Source organism: Somniosus microcephalus, chromosome 2 (genome assembly GCF_052327205.1).
Source record: "Somniosus microcephalus isolate GS21.2 chromosome 2, FLI_Smic_1.0, whole genome shotgun sequence".
Taxonomy (NCBI): Eukaryota; Metazoa; Chordata; class Chondrichthyes; order Squaliformes; family Somniosidae; genus Somniosus; species Somniosus microcephalus.
This window is the reverse complement of record NC_140988.1, coordinates 99,128,913-99,144,034: the sequence shown is the minus strand read 5'-3', so window position 1 is coordinate 99,144,034 and position 15,122 is coordinate 99,128,913. Positions and strand designations below refer to the sequence as shown.

Here is a 15,122-nt window from a genome sequence, read left to right as displayed (position 1 = left end):
GGGCACTGGAGCCAGGTGGTGGGGGCGACACTGATGGCTTCAGTGATGTGGTCGTACATCGTTCTTTCTGGAGGGCCTCCTGGCCCCTGTGGATAGAGGACCTGTTTTGCAATGTTGACCCCCTGCACGAAGCTGGAGTGCTGTGTGTGAGACCCTGGGTGCCCCTTCCCTGGCTTGCTGAGCCATTTGTTTCAGTGCTGAAGCAATTTTTCCATTTTTTGAAGTTCGGAAGGGTATTCAACTTTAAGAGTTGAAGACTCTCATTTGGGACTTCTTTTTAATGTTAATTTTTTTTTAAGGCAGTAAGGGCTGAAAACTGCTTTTTTCACTTCATTTTAATCTTTATTAGTTCTGAATGCATTGCCCTTTTAATTCATAGCCCTTTTAATTACCCACAATTCCTTGCAAACTCCATAGCCTCGCTCTCAGAGGCTGTTAGAAGTTGGAACGCCACTTCAGGATGGGAACTTCGACTTCAATGCCTACACTAACGCCACCAGGACAGCGTTACACAGTAAGTTAGTGCTGGGCTGAAAACTTTTAGTCCCCAGCATAAATTTTTCTCCAGTAGCGTTTCGTCCATTTTCAGCAGCCGTTAACTCGACCGGCAACTCTTGTGGCAGTCAGGAATTTCCCCCCCAATATTTTGCTATGCTTGATGAGGTTTGTGATTCTAATAGCAACTTTTGTCTTAAATGTTACCTGAGAGTTTTTTTTGTTGAAGGAATTTATGAAAGTGTTATAAAAACTTGTAGATTAAAGTTGTTATACATCACACCTGTAATCATTTACGTGTGTGTGGAGAAGATTATCACAATATGCAATATGTAGACTATGAAAATTGTCATTAAATGGACTGGGGATAAGTAATGGTGAAAGTAATGTGAGTTGACAAAATCAAATTTTTACTGAGTATGGAACTGAAGAGATCAATGCCAAAATACTTTAATACTGCACTTTGATAGCAGCATGAAAATAGAACGTATCTGCATGCTTTCTATGTCAGAACAACACTTTGCCAGTGTGCGTGATGATAGTCAGGTTTGTTAGTGTGTGAGTATAACACCAATTTTTTTTTCTCATAGTTTCAGATGGTTGCAGCTGATCAAACCTGCTTTAACTATCACATAGCAAATAAACTCTTCCTCCTCATATAACTATTGGCCGTGAAATTGGAAGGTGTAGCGCAGGCTGTTAAGGCTGGTTTTGCTGATAAAATGGCGGCCGCCTCGCTTCTGCCTGCTTCCGTGCGGAACGCAGCAACTGCCGTTTTGGGGCAGGTGGCAGTGCTGCTGATGCCTGCGTTCGTTGCCCACATTTAAATGAAGCAAATCGTGACGTCAATCAGAATTGACGCACGGCTGTGATTTTGGACGTCACTGCTCTTGATACCGCCCTCTCCAAACCACGCACGGAAGAAAGTGCGTGCAGCAGTACAACAGAGACGCTGCCTGTGCTTCATAAAGGGACACACACATCTTTCAGGTAAGTTTAGAATTTTGCATTTGGACTTTTTTACATTTTATTGGAGTAGTAGCTTGGTGCAATACATTAAAAAAGTTGTTGAAGTGTGCTGGGAGTGCTGCTAGACGTTTTCAAGGCTTTGGCTGTTAAAGGAGGGCCTCTGAGAAGACCACTTGCTCACAGTCCTGGAGGCTCTAGTTGCAGTCCCCCTTGGGCTGCAGTATCACAAGGAGATGAAGCAGAGGTAGCAAAGGGGACAAGCTGCTTGCAGAGGGAAGAGGAAGAAGCAGAAGAGGAGGAAGCAGAAGGAAGGAGGCAACCCAGACAGCCCCTTTCTGGCCTAGATAGCCGCAATTGAATTATCCGCCTGCGGTACCAGTGACCACAACCCCAATTCCCCTTTCAATATTTGTCTCTCCCCTTACTTTCCTTCTGTTACTGGCATCACAGCGTCCCCCACATAAACTTCGGTGAATGACAGATAAGGAGGAGGTCAGGCAGTTCCCCGTGGTCAAACAGCCTACCAACACACTCTGAAGGCTCACTCATTAATATTTGACACCTTGATAATTGCCAGAGTACTCCTGGTACCCATGAATTCATATCCTGTGTTCCCCTGAAATACAGTTTATAATGTAATTGCATAAGAAGTTCAACAATAATGGCAACAAAACAAACAAACTCAACTATTCCATCTTCCAATACAACAATTTTTTCATCACAAAGGCCCCCCCACTCTCTGGGCCCTCAGGCTTTTCTTCGCCTCCCGTCCAGTGCTAGGATTGTTCAGCTGGACCTTAGGTCTCATACTTTTGAGGCCATCGCATATGTGGAACTTGAATGCTCCTCAGCAATGCCTCTCAGTTTCTTGCTGTCCCCCATGCATGTATGACCTTCCAGGCCTCTAGAATGCACATCCTCATTGTCTGCTTGTGTTACATATTTATCAGTTTTTTAATAGATTGGAACACAGTGTTGAACAGTGACCTCTCATTTTCTATTTTATGACCCTGGTAACACATTTTTGAAGCAACATTGGGGGAGTAATACAAACTTGTTGCCTTTGTTTTATGGTCGAGCTGCCTCTGAAGCCACAACAGGCACCTGCAGCTCAGCACAATTATTACAGTGAGGCCCAATGCCCAATTTCTGTCGAGCCTCGGGTCTCCCGGTTCATGTGTGCACCGGAAGTGCATCAAAAGTTATTCAACCAAAAACACTGGGTAGGTCGCTGTAGATCCTGAAAAACTAGTTGGAGTGTGCGTAGTGTAAGCTCCGACTAGTCTTACCAAATTTCGCAAATGGGTCCCGAAACTGGAGCAGGACCCTCATTTGAACACTGTGAAATGGGTGTAACAATGTTGAATTTCTCCCATTTTATTGTAGCCCAAGAAAGATCAGTTGCAACTGCTCCATGATGTTACTTTGTCATTGAGATGCCATTCTGGTTACAGTATCATGTTTCCAGGGACCACTGATCAACAGATACCACAAGCCACTGACAGATGAGATTTTTCAGATACATTGGCCTAGAAATTTGAGTCCCTGTGCCTGAATTTATCAGCCTGAGACGCAAAACAGGCGACCCAACGCAACGCACCAAATTGAAGCCTCAAGAGCGGACCGGGACATCCACCAGTAAGGTAAGTTGCGGTGGGAGGGGTTTCGATCGTTGAAGGTAGGGGGTCCCTTGGCGGCAGCGGCCCAGATTTTAGTGAGTCTCGGATGAGCACTCCTGCTGCTCCGGGGCCCAAAAAATAATTCAACATTTACCTTTGCTGTGCTTCAGTTCTGTTGCCTGTGGAACTGGTCGGAGTGTGCACGATGCAAGCGCCAACCAATTCCTGCCTGAAATGACAATCGGGGCCCTATTTACGTCATAGAATCCTGATTTCCATATTAAAAGGGGCCTATCACTTGAAACAGGTGGGCGCTTGGGACTCCTGATGGTGGGCCCCTTTCAAAATAGATCCGTCCGCATTGGCAGTGTTAACGGATTGATAAGGCTACCGACCTCATTTTGAGGCCGTTTATGCCCCATTACACCAGGTGAAGGGTGTGAATATCTACCACACTGGAAGTGCAACTGCACGCTTCTCACGGTTTTCTAATGGTTGACAAATCATGTGCATGCCTGAATTTTGACGCGTACTTCCGGTAGGTGATGCTCCCCTCTGACAGTATGTTCAGCATCAGAGTGGAAGGATGCAGGCTCTTGCCCGTAATTCTGTAATTCTCCACTAACTGATTTGCAGATGTCAGTCATACAACAACAACTTGCACTTATATATCGCCTTTAACGTAGTAAAATATCTCAAGGCACTTCACAGGAGTTTATAAAACAAAATTTGACACCAAGCCACATAAGGAGAAATTAAGGCAGATGACCAAAAGCTTGATCAAAAACGTAGGTTTTAAGGAGCGTCTTAAAGGAAGAGAAAGAGATAGAGAGGCGGAGAGGTTTCGGGAGGGAATTCCAGAGCTCAGGGCCTAGGCAACTGAAGGCACGGTCACTAATGGTTGAGTGATTAAAATCAGGGATACTCAAGAGGCCAGAATTAGAGGAGCACAGAGATCTCAGGGGGTTGGGGTGGAGGGAGATGGGGGGCGTGGGGGTGGTGCGGGTTGTGGAGCTGGAGGAGATTGCAGAGATCGGGAGGGGTGAGGCCATGGAGGGATTTGAAAACAAGGATGACAATTTTAAAATCGAGCCAATATAGGTCAGCGAGCACAGGGGTAATGGGTGAACGGGACTTGGTGCGAGTTAGGGCATCGGAAGCCGAGTTTTGGATGACCTCAAGTTTATGTAGGGTAGAATGTGGGAGGTCAGCCAGAAGTGCGTTGGAATAGTCACGTTAACAAAGGCATGGATGAGGGTTTCAGCAGCAGATGAGCTGAGGCAGGGGTAGAGTCGGGTGATGATACGGAGGTGGAAATAGCCGGTCTCAGTTATGGTGAAGATATGTGGTCGGAAGCTCATTTCAGGGTCAACTATGACACTAAGGTTGCGAACAGTCTGGTTCAGCCTCAGACAGATGTTAGGGAGAGGGATGGAATCAGTGGCTAGGGAACGGAGTTTGTGGCGGGGACTGAAAACCATGGCCGTGATTTTCTTCCTGGACGCAGGTTTGTGTCGGGAATGGTAGTGGGCGGGTTCCCGTTCCGCTGCCGGCCTGCTGACACAATTTTTCGTTAATTGGGCTCGTTAAGCCCATCGTGTGGGTTACCTGCTATCATCACAAGGTGCGGGTCTGTTCAGCTGATATGGTGATGTGTTTGGAGCTGATGCTTTTAAGGGGGCCATTTCACTATTAGATCTCAGGTCATTTCTGGAGCTTTTGACTGCTGCTTCTCACCATGATGTCTGCAGAAAAACAAAAGGCAGCTCCCCGCTTCAACGAGGATGCTCTCCATGTTCTTGTGGAGGGAGTCAGAGGATGTCGGGAGGTCATATACCCATCTGATGGAAGAAGGAAACCGCCTCAGCAGACAAAGGCAGCCTGGCTATGAATAGCTGAGGAGGTCAATGCTAGGTCTGTGTATAGACGCACCTGGGTCCAATGCAGGAAAAGGTTCAATGATCTCCTGTATTCTGGAAAAGTGAGTAGAAAATCTCACTTACCTTAATTCTGCTGTGCCTGTCATCACATTCCCATCACTCTGCCTTGCTAACCCTACTTCTGCACATCCTGACTCAACCCAACATCTCTTGCACCATCCCCCATCCCTCTCTCCCTAGGCACAGCGTCACTTCCCCATCTTAATATACACCCCCCATACCCATCCTCAAGGCTATGCACTGACAACAACTAACAACTCAAAAGAAGGGAACTTCGTAATGGGAACCCACCCCTTCACAGTCTCCCTCTAAACATCTATCCTATCCATTCTTTACACTCATTCCATCACTCTCACTGAAACTCCACTTCTTTCCCTCATTGCAAGAAAAGAGAGGCCACAATAAGAGGGAGAGGGAGAGGGAGAGAACAGGAGGAGGACCACCATCCTTATCACAGCTGACCAACGCTGAGGAGGCCACTTTGGAAATTGTGGGATCAGTGGAACAGCTCCAAGTGGGGGACAGAGAGACGGGCTCAGTTGAACAACCTGGTGACAGAATACTTCTCCATCCATCTTATTTGGCTTTCATGAGTGACAGATATGGCATCTGATGTCATTAGAAATTGAATGCTCATCATGTGCACAATGGGATGTGTCTGCAATCTACATATCACATGTCTAACTCATGTTTTTACTCTCCCACAGGACCATCAGGTGCCCCCCTCCCTACTGTCCAGGAGGAAGAGCAGGAGGACTCCTCAGAGGATGCTGCATCCTCTGAGGGAGCAGCGTCAGCAGAAATGATTGCACCCAGCACCAGCGCAGTGGCGCACACCACAGTGGGTCGTTTGTGAGATAGAGTAGTGTTGTCACCTGGTGTATCACAATGCACGAGTGAACAAGAGCAGATGGTGGAGACAGGGACAGCAGTGGAGAGTCCTCGTCGGAGGTCGCAGGACACTCCTAGCTCTGCTCAGCCTCGGGGGCCATCCAGAAAGAGAGCAGTGCTGGAGTTTCAGGACCAAATGCAGGAGGCTCTGACTGGCTTTGCAACCACGGTGACTGCGAGTGTGCAGAGAATGGAGGAGTCCATTTCAAACATGAGCAATGCCGTGGCGCACGCAATGGCGAATGTAGGTCCCGCCATGGAAAGGATGACAACCTCCATGGAGAACATAAATCGCCAGACTCAAATGAACATAGTGACTCTTCTAAATAGATGGTCAGCTATGGAGGATAGATGGGCATCTATCGTGGGGAGGACCAGAGGTACATGGATGTCCCCGTTATGAGGACTGTCAGTACAGAGATGGGTCCTCATGGCCCCACTGATGTGCAGCAAGGTGCTCTCCAGCTGGAAGTGCAGGTGGCCCATGAGAGGGATGATGGTGGGAGGCGACATGCAAGTGGGGGCTCCTCTCCAAGTGTTCCAACTTCCATCCCCTTGCCAACCCTTCGTCAGAGCCCCAGATGACTGCCGGAGTAGTGATGACCGAGTCTGCCCCTGTGCAGCCGCAGGAGGTGCAGACTTTGGCGGGGCCTTCAAAGGCTCCAAAACGCAGAGGACACCCGCCAAAGGCGTCTAAGCAGGCGCAACAGGGAAGTGAGCAGGCTGTCTCTACACCTGCTGAAGCCACAGGGATAGCACAACATAGAAGCACGCGTAAGAGAAAGCTGACACATAAATGACCACAAGGGCACTCACTTGGGTGTTCTGATAGAATTCAATGTTAAGTTTCTGTTCTTTTATTATGTTGGAATAAATTGATCTTGTATGAACGTTTGACATCGTGATCCCAATTTGAAGTGGCACAGTGAAGGGTGAGGGTGCCTTTTTTGTCCAGCAATGCAGGTGACAATGGATATAGAGTTAACAACAGACACTTACAACCTCAAGACAGTCTCCCAAATCATGAAATCAGCAACCTCTGAGATTTGAAATTGAGCAGATTTGACAGTGCAGCTTTTAGACTGCAGTTGCAGCTGTGAAGTTTCCAGCTTGTTGGTCTTCCCGAAACACTCACCTGGTGTGATGTCCGAATGTCGTGAAACCCGAATAAAATGTAAAATTGCAAAAGGCTCACAAAATAACAGTTACCAAGCACTTAAAAAGGAGTTAAGTGCCTTAAATCCCTTACCCGCCGCTTGGTTTCGGGTCTGTTGTGAAATCACAGACCCGACACTCTTGAAACTCACATGGAGGCGGGTTTGCGGCTGGTTTGCAATCCGCCATCAATCATTGCGACTAACACCTGACCCGCCTTCTGAGCGCCGGCAACATCGCAGCCGATGGCTTTGGTCTTCCCAATATTTAGTCGGAGGAAATTTCTGCTCATCCAGTACTGAATGTCGGACATGCCGTCTGACAATTTAGAGACAATAGAGGGGTCGAGATAAGTGGTGGTGAGGTAGAACTGGGTATCGTCAGCATACATGTGGAAACTGACGCTGTGTTTTCGGATGATGACATCGAGGGGCAGCATGTAGATGAGAAATAGGAGGGGACCAAGGATAGATCCTTGGGGGACACCAGAGATAATGATGCAGAAGCTGGAAGCGAAGCCATTGCAGGTGATTCTCTGGCTACGATTGGATAGATAAGAATGGAATCAGGCGAGTGCAGTCCCACCCAGATGGATGAAGGTGAAGAAGTGTTGAAGAAGGTTGGAGTGGTCAACCGTGTCAAAGGCTGCAGAGAGGTCGAGAAGGATGAAGAGGAATAGTTTAACTTTGTCACAGTCACATAGGATGTTATTTGTGCCTTTGATAAGAGCTGTTTTGGTACTATGCAGGGGCGGAAACATGATTGGAGCGATTCAAACATGGAGTTCCGGGAAATATGGGCACAGTTTTGGGAGGTGGCACCACATTCAAGGACTTTGGAGAGGAAAGGGAGGTTGGAGATGGGGTGGCAGTTTGCAAAGATGGAGGGGTCAAGGGTTGTTTTTTTGAGGAGAGGGGTGATGATGGCAGATTTGAAGGAGAGAGGGACAGTACCTGAAGAGAAAGAACCATTAACAATATCAGCTAACATGGGAGCCAGAAAAGGAAGTTGGGTGGTCAGCAGTTTGGTGGGAATAGGGTCGAGGGAGCAGGAGGTGGGTCTCACGGACAAGGTGAGTGCTGAGAGGTCATGAGGGGAGATCGGAGAGAAACTGGGAAAAGATGTGAGTTCAGGGCTAGGGCAGGGGGGAGCCTTAGAGGAAGTTTGGCCTGATGGGCTAGGGGAAGGAATGGAAGTGGCAGAGGCAGTTGATCAGATGGTCTCAATCTTCGAGACAAAGAAGTCCATGAGCTCCTTGCACTTGTTGGAGGTGAAGGTGGAGGAGATGGGGAGAGGGGTTTAAGAAGACGGTATACAGTAGAGAAAAGAAGCCGGGGTTTATCTTTACATTCCAGAATGATCCTGGAATAGTGAGCAGTTTTGGCAGAAAGAGAGCAGGATCTGATTATGTAGTCCAGCCAGATCTGGCGGTGAATGGATAAACCAGTTATCCGCCATATCTGTTCAAGTCTGCGTCCCTTGGACTTAATGGAGCAAAGATGAGATTCTTACCAGGGGGAACGTCCAGGGTGAGAGAGAGTAATGGTTTTAATAGGGACTAGGGCATCAAAGCTATGTTCCCGCTAAGCTGTGTGGGTGTACAGCCGTGCAGCAAGCTTGGAGGTGCCATGCATTAAACAAAACAGGCCACGCTGGCGCTCGCAATGTTGTCAGGCCCGCAGGGAGCGGGCTTTTACGCGCGAGAGAATAACACGGAATAAAACACAGTGGCACTGTGGAATAACAAATGAGTTAGACTGGAATGTTGAATTTTGATTGGAATGGATGAAACACCGAGGAATCAGCAACTTAAATTGGGATTCCCATCACTATATTGATCTGAAAGAGAGAAAAGAGAAATTAAGGTAAAGAAAGAAAAGAAAATGAACGATGGAACTCCTCCCTTGTTCTCTGTTTTTTACACCGGCTCATCAATGAAGGGTAAAAAAATAACTGTAAATAACGGAGGAGTTAACCAAAAGGGGAGAGGAAATTCTGCCGAAATCCAGGATCGAACGAGGCCCCATCAAACCGTCTGTTTTACCGTCTCCTCACGGGGGATTTCAATCAGTGAGCAATATTATTCTCTGATTTTCATTTTTTGTTAAATTAACCCAGATCTGTCACTCGGAGTTAATATCCATGTTCTCACTGTTGAATAATGAAATTGTGAGTTTTCTAATATTTTCTGAAAAGATTTCCTGCTGAAAGCTTATAATTTATCTGATGCAAAGCTTAAGAACGAAGGAAATGACATCTGTGATATTCGGGTTGTGAATTTCTTTTTAAATATTGCAGCTGTTTTGCACTTGTTAAAAGTCACGTTCCTGTGTAAAAGTAACACATTCCACAGCGGAACTGCACCAAAATTCATTCTACTCTTTAATACTGAGCGGGTTTAATTCTTATTTCATCTATCATTTCAAACAACCAGTGCTCCATATTAAAATATACTTTCCATGCCATTTTGTGTGTTTATTTCTCATGGAGCTTTGTATTTTGTTTAGTTAGTAACAGTTAAATAAAATTAATTGACCCCGAGGTATTATTCATGTTTCAAATTAGAACAACAAACAAGGAGACTTTGTGTGCTGTAAGATTATAGAATTTTTTGATATGAATGTTACACAGATTGACATTAGTAACCCGTTTATTTAACAAAAAATGAAAATCAGAAAATAATATTGCTCACCGATTGAAATCCCCCGTGAGGAGACGGTAAAACAGGCGGTTTGATGGGGCCTCGTTCGATCCTGGATTTCGGCAGAATTTTCTGGCCTAAGTCCATATACCTGCCTTTGGCCCATATCCCTTAATACCTTTGGTTAACAAAAGCTATCAATCAAATGCGGAAGAGAGTTCCAAACTTCTACCACCCTTTGTGTGTAGAAGGATTTCCTAATTTAATCCGGAAAGGTCTGTCTCTAATTTTTAAACTATGTCCCCAAGTCCTAGAATTCCCAACCAGTGAAAATAGTTTCTCTCGATCTGTTCCCCTTAATATCTTGAAAACTTTGATCAGATCATCTCTTAACCATCTAAATTCTAGGGAATACAATCCTAATTTGTGTAATCTTTCCTCATAATTTAACCCTTGGTGTCTGGGTATCATTCTGGTAAACCTATGCTGCACTCCCTCCAAGACCAATATATCCTTCCTAAGGTGTGGTGCCCAGAACTGCTCATAGTACTCCAGGCGTGGTCCAACCAGGGTTTTGTATAGCTGAAGCATAACTTCTTCCCCCTTGTATTCTAGCCCTCCAGATATAAAGGCTAGCATTCCATTAGCTTTTTTGATTATTTTCTGTACCTGTTAATGACATTTTAATGATCTATGTACCTGGACTCCCAAGTCTCTTTGGCCCTCCACTGTTTTTAGCTTTTCACCATTTAGAAAGTACCCTGTTCTATCCTTTTTAGGTACAAAGTGGATGACCTCACATTTGCCTACTTTGAATTCCATTTGCCACAGTTTTGCCCATTTGCTTAATCTATCAATATCCCTTTGTAATTTTATGCTTTCATCTACAATGACGCCTATCTTTGTGTCATCAGCAAATTTGGATATATGACTTTCTATGCCATCATCTAAGTTGTTAATAAATACTGTGAATAGTTGAGACCCCAACATAGATCCCTGCAGGTCACAACTAGTCACATCCTGCCAATTTGAGTACCTATCCATTATCCCTACTCTCTGTCACCTGCCGTTCAGCAATTTCCTAACCATTTTCTAACCATTAAAGGGGGCATTGGTGGTGAGGGTGTGGTTCAGCAGATCGGTAGCTGCAGAAATGCCGTGGTGAATGGAGGGCTAAAGGCTGGACAGTTGGGATTTTGTAAGTGCAGTTGTAAGTAAGTTGGGAGAGTTTTTTTTTCCAGAGGTGGACACAGAAGGAAGTAAGGTTGGAGGGGGAGGAAGGAGGATGTGGGTGGAGAGCGATACAAGGAAGAGGTCAGAGATGGCCTTATCTGTGACTGACACGATGGGAGTAGCGAGGCCACGTAAGATAGCAAGGTGAAGGGGGTGGCCGTGAATATGTGTTGGGGAATTTACATGGGAGGAGAGATTAAGGGAGGATAGGAGGGCAGTGAACTCCGAGGAGAGACAGTATGATGAATTGAGATAGAGGTTCAAATCACTGAGGATGAGAAGTTGCTTGGTGCAGAGGCATAGGGAGGACAGCAGTGAAGATACCTCAGAGCGAAAATGTTTATGGTACCTGGGTAGGTAGTAGAGAACGAGGATTTTAAATGAGAGGTGAGAGGGATGGAACAAGGTGAGATGATCAAAGGAGGAGAAAGTGCCAGAGGAGCAGGGGGATAGACCAAGGTGTGATTTGGTGATGAGAGCCACACCACCACCGCGATGGTCTGGGTGGGGCAAGTGGTGGAGGCTTTATTTAGGGGTAAGGTGTCATTACCCTCCAGCTAGGTTTCCAACAAAGCCATGATGTTGATGTAATCATCTACAATAAGCTCATGGATGGCAAGAGACTTGTTCACAAGTGAACGGACATTCTGGAGGGAGATGCGGAGAGGGGCGGTGATGGCTGGCCCACTGCCAGAGTCCACCGGGAGGGTAAATTGGACGGGGAGGAGATTGGCAAGATTAGCCCCCAGCTGGTCATGTAGCTGTGTGCTGCTAATTTTTTGAAATTTTCAGTAAAGCAGTTTAAATCTAGATTTTAATTGAATAGTCTTCATTCATTCATTCAACCATCATATAGAAATAGAACTGGCCATATTCCATGGTGAAGAGTGTTTATTTTGAGCATTTCCCTTTGAGAAATGCATACACTGGAACTGCCATAGTTGTGGTTAAGTGAGCTTCCTCCACTCTATTCTGAATTAATCCTTCATTATTCTTCTCTTACCATCAGCAGTGATCTTAACTGTTGTCTACATGCACAACAAAAAGTTAATTGTTTACTGTTTTCAGTGTTTTTCAATGCTATAAACTGGTTAATCTGTTAATATGCAGTCCTAGAACAATTCTTTCAAAGCTTGATAACATTTTGCTTATTTTTCAATAATGTTTAACTTTCAAAAAGTCACTGATGCCATCTTCTCACTTGCCACATGCTTGGTTTATTTTAAGCTACTGTAACGTGGCAGTAGAACTGGAATTGAATAATCTGCACACCCCAGTGCTGTAAAATTAAAAGTGTGGATTGTTTAAAGTACAAAAGTCAGTTATTGGAAATGGCATAATATTAGACAAGAGTCTCCTTAAATTGTACCAAATAGGGCCTCCCCCCCAGTTCCAACACTGAAGATTAAAACACCATCCAGTATTTTCAATTGCGCACAGGAAGGAAGGTTATGTTGACAGGAAGTGCATGCCATGCATAAATCATTTAATATATAGATATAGTATTTATTATAATGTAATTTAATTGTCAGCGGCTAACCAATACATTGGTTCAGCACAAGGAATTGTTACTCCTGAATATTCTGAGTTATACAATAAGATAAGTCAGGTAAAGAGCAAAAGACATCCTGTAGTAGAATGTTGGCATTTACAGGAGGACAGAATTCATTTTGCTTTGAAAATCATAAAGTCTCTGGATGCTTTTTACCAGCTGACTGAACAATTCAGCCCTACTGTCCGCCAACCCACAGACAGCTTTAGATCATTCTGTGAGAGAAACTTGCATCTCCAAGGATCATCACAGCAGAAATGTCCACAGAGTCCATTTTTCAAAAGAAAAGGTAAGATACATATTTGATGTTCTGTAATTTCATTGATGTAGATTAGTCTTGTATTGAAATATTGCTTTACAATTATATATTTAAATGTTAAATAATTACTTTTACCTTTTCATATGCATATTCTGTGTATGCACAAATAAAAGTACATCAATGAATGAGCAATGTGGGTGCTGCATTTTGCACAAATGTGGATGTGGGTTTGAAGCTGCACTGTACTATCCAGCGAGTTGCTGTGCTCAGCCTTTTGAGGAGAACTGTGTGAATGCAGTATCACTTTGTCACATAGCCTACTTGCTTGAGCCAAATGAAATGTTCCTGTTGGTAACTGCACCACGTGGGGTGATACTGATCTGTGTTCTGTGCTGTAAGCTGATTTCAGATGGGATGGCAGTGGACCACTATGAATGGCCTTGGTGCCCTGGGCTGGTGAGGAGAAAAATGAGCCAGGCTTCCCACTTTTGATCAGTATCTAGTGACTTGCTGGGAAGTGCATTTGTGTCGAGGTAGCCCAGAATTTCCTGCAGACTTGTGCCATTGCAATGGCTCATTTATATCGTAGGGCCCGTTTTACGGTGCAAAAGTCTGAGCAAATCATGCCGTAAGAGACTTGCGCCACAGCATAATTTCCTGGGACTTCTGTGCCGCTACACCAAGACCCTCGCTGAAACAGTTAAAAGTAAATTATCACAACGCCACCCCATTAAAATCACTGGTGATCACAAGTTTGCTGAATTAACGCTGCTCCAGTTGCTGCTGCAACTTACCCCATTGCAAAATGGCGGTGGTGGGCTCAGTATGTTTGGTATAATCACAGGAAAAGGAACAACTTTGAACATTTTGGTTTTGACATGCAGAATATTGGTGATGTAAATATACCTATATTTGAATTAACTGGCTCAACTGATAAGTCCATACTAGCTTTCAGGTCAACATGGACCTCTCCATCAAGTGACAACGAAAAAGAGTTGGCAAATTTAAAATTGGGAGTTGCTGCATCGAAAAAACACACGACCAGCAGCTTTGTTTTTAAACACAAATCGTTTTGTGAAATTTTCTTTTGCCCCCAAATGAAAATGGTATATTTAAATCCATATTTTTGGGGGATGTAGATATATCTTGCATTATTTCACAGGCAAATAAGAACAATATGTACAACAAGGCATAAGACAAATTCAGAATTAGCAATATCCAATATTGGGCAGTGATATAAACAATCCGCCAGCAGTAAAAGGGATATAGTACCTTTTATTTCAGACTTCCATGTTATATTGTTATTTTAATAACTCTGAATATTGTTGAAAACCCTTTTTATGGAATTTTACAACATTCAATGTTATTAATTATAATTGACAGGTTGCCGATTTAAAAAGGTGGGAGCTATCAATTATTTATGTCTATAGCAAGGGATTTATCTGTTTCTCTACTTCAACAATGCTCAATAGGCCTTAATGCTAGCATATGTAAAGTCAGTGTTCTTGTTCAGGCCAACATCCCCAGCATCGAAGCTCTGACCACGCTCAATCAGCTCCGATGGACGGGTCACATTGTCCGCATGCCCGATACGAGACTCCCAAAACAAGCGCTCTACTCGGAGCTCCGGCACGGCAAGAGAGCCCCAGGTGGGCAGAGGAAACGCTTCAAGGACACCCTCAAAGCCTCCTTGAAAAAGTGTAACATCCCCACCGACACCTGGGAATCCCTGGCCCAAGACCGCACAAAGTGGAGGAGAAGCATCCGGGAAGGCGCCGAACACCTCGAGTCTCTTCGCCGGGAGCAAGCGGAAGCCAAGCGCAGGCAGCGCAAGGAGCGTACGTCAACCCAAGCACCCCACCCACCCGCCCCTTCAACCACCGTCTGCCCCACCTGTGACAGAGACTGTAGGTCCCGCATTGGACTCATCAGTCACCTGCGAACTCATTTTTAATGTGGAAGCAAGTCATCCTCGGTTCCGAGGGACTGCCTAAGAAGAAGAAGATGTAAAGTCACAAGAACGTATGGGATAGGCAATAGTACTTTGGTGTTTTTTTAAATTCGATATTTTAACTATCTCTGCAAAGCATATCACTTAACTTAACTATTTTCTTTATGGACCTGGATACAAATAAATAAAGTTATGTAGTGAACAAGAAGCATAAAAGAGAGATGAAAGGCCATCTCCATTTTACTGCTGCTGTCCCCGAATTGGCCATTGTCTATGCTACTTCTAATTTGTTGCTGTGCATGCTGCAGCATATTCTAATCAGCCCTCAGAAGTCCAGCATTCCATATTGGACAGGATCTTGCTGGAAAAAATAATGTGTGTTAATGATGCACGCCATTCAGGGGATTAAGAGATATG

General features: G+C 44.9%; 1 pseudogene across 1 annotated transcript in view; it reads left to right on the top strand.

Annotated features, from left to right (window-relative positions):
• The window catches only part of LOC147122828 (uncharacterized), a 1,078,287-nt pseudogene that overhangs the window by 394,518 nt on the left and 668,647 nt on the right, over positions 1–15,122 (top strand). The window contains exon 8 of the transcript XR_015080342.1: positions 12,655–12,784. The product of XR_015080342.1 is annotated as an uncharacterized LOC147122828 (transcript). The remainder of the gene's footprint in view (positions 1–12,654; positions 12,785–15,122) is intronic.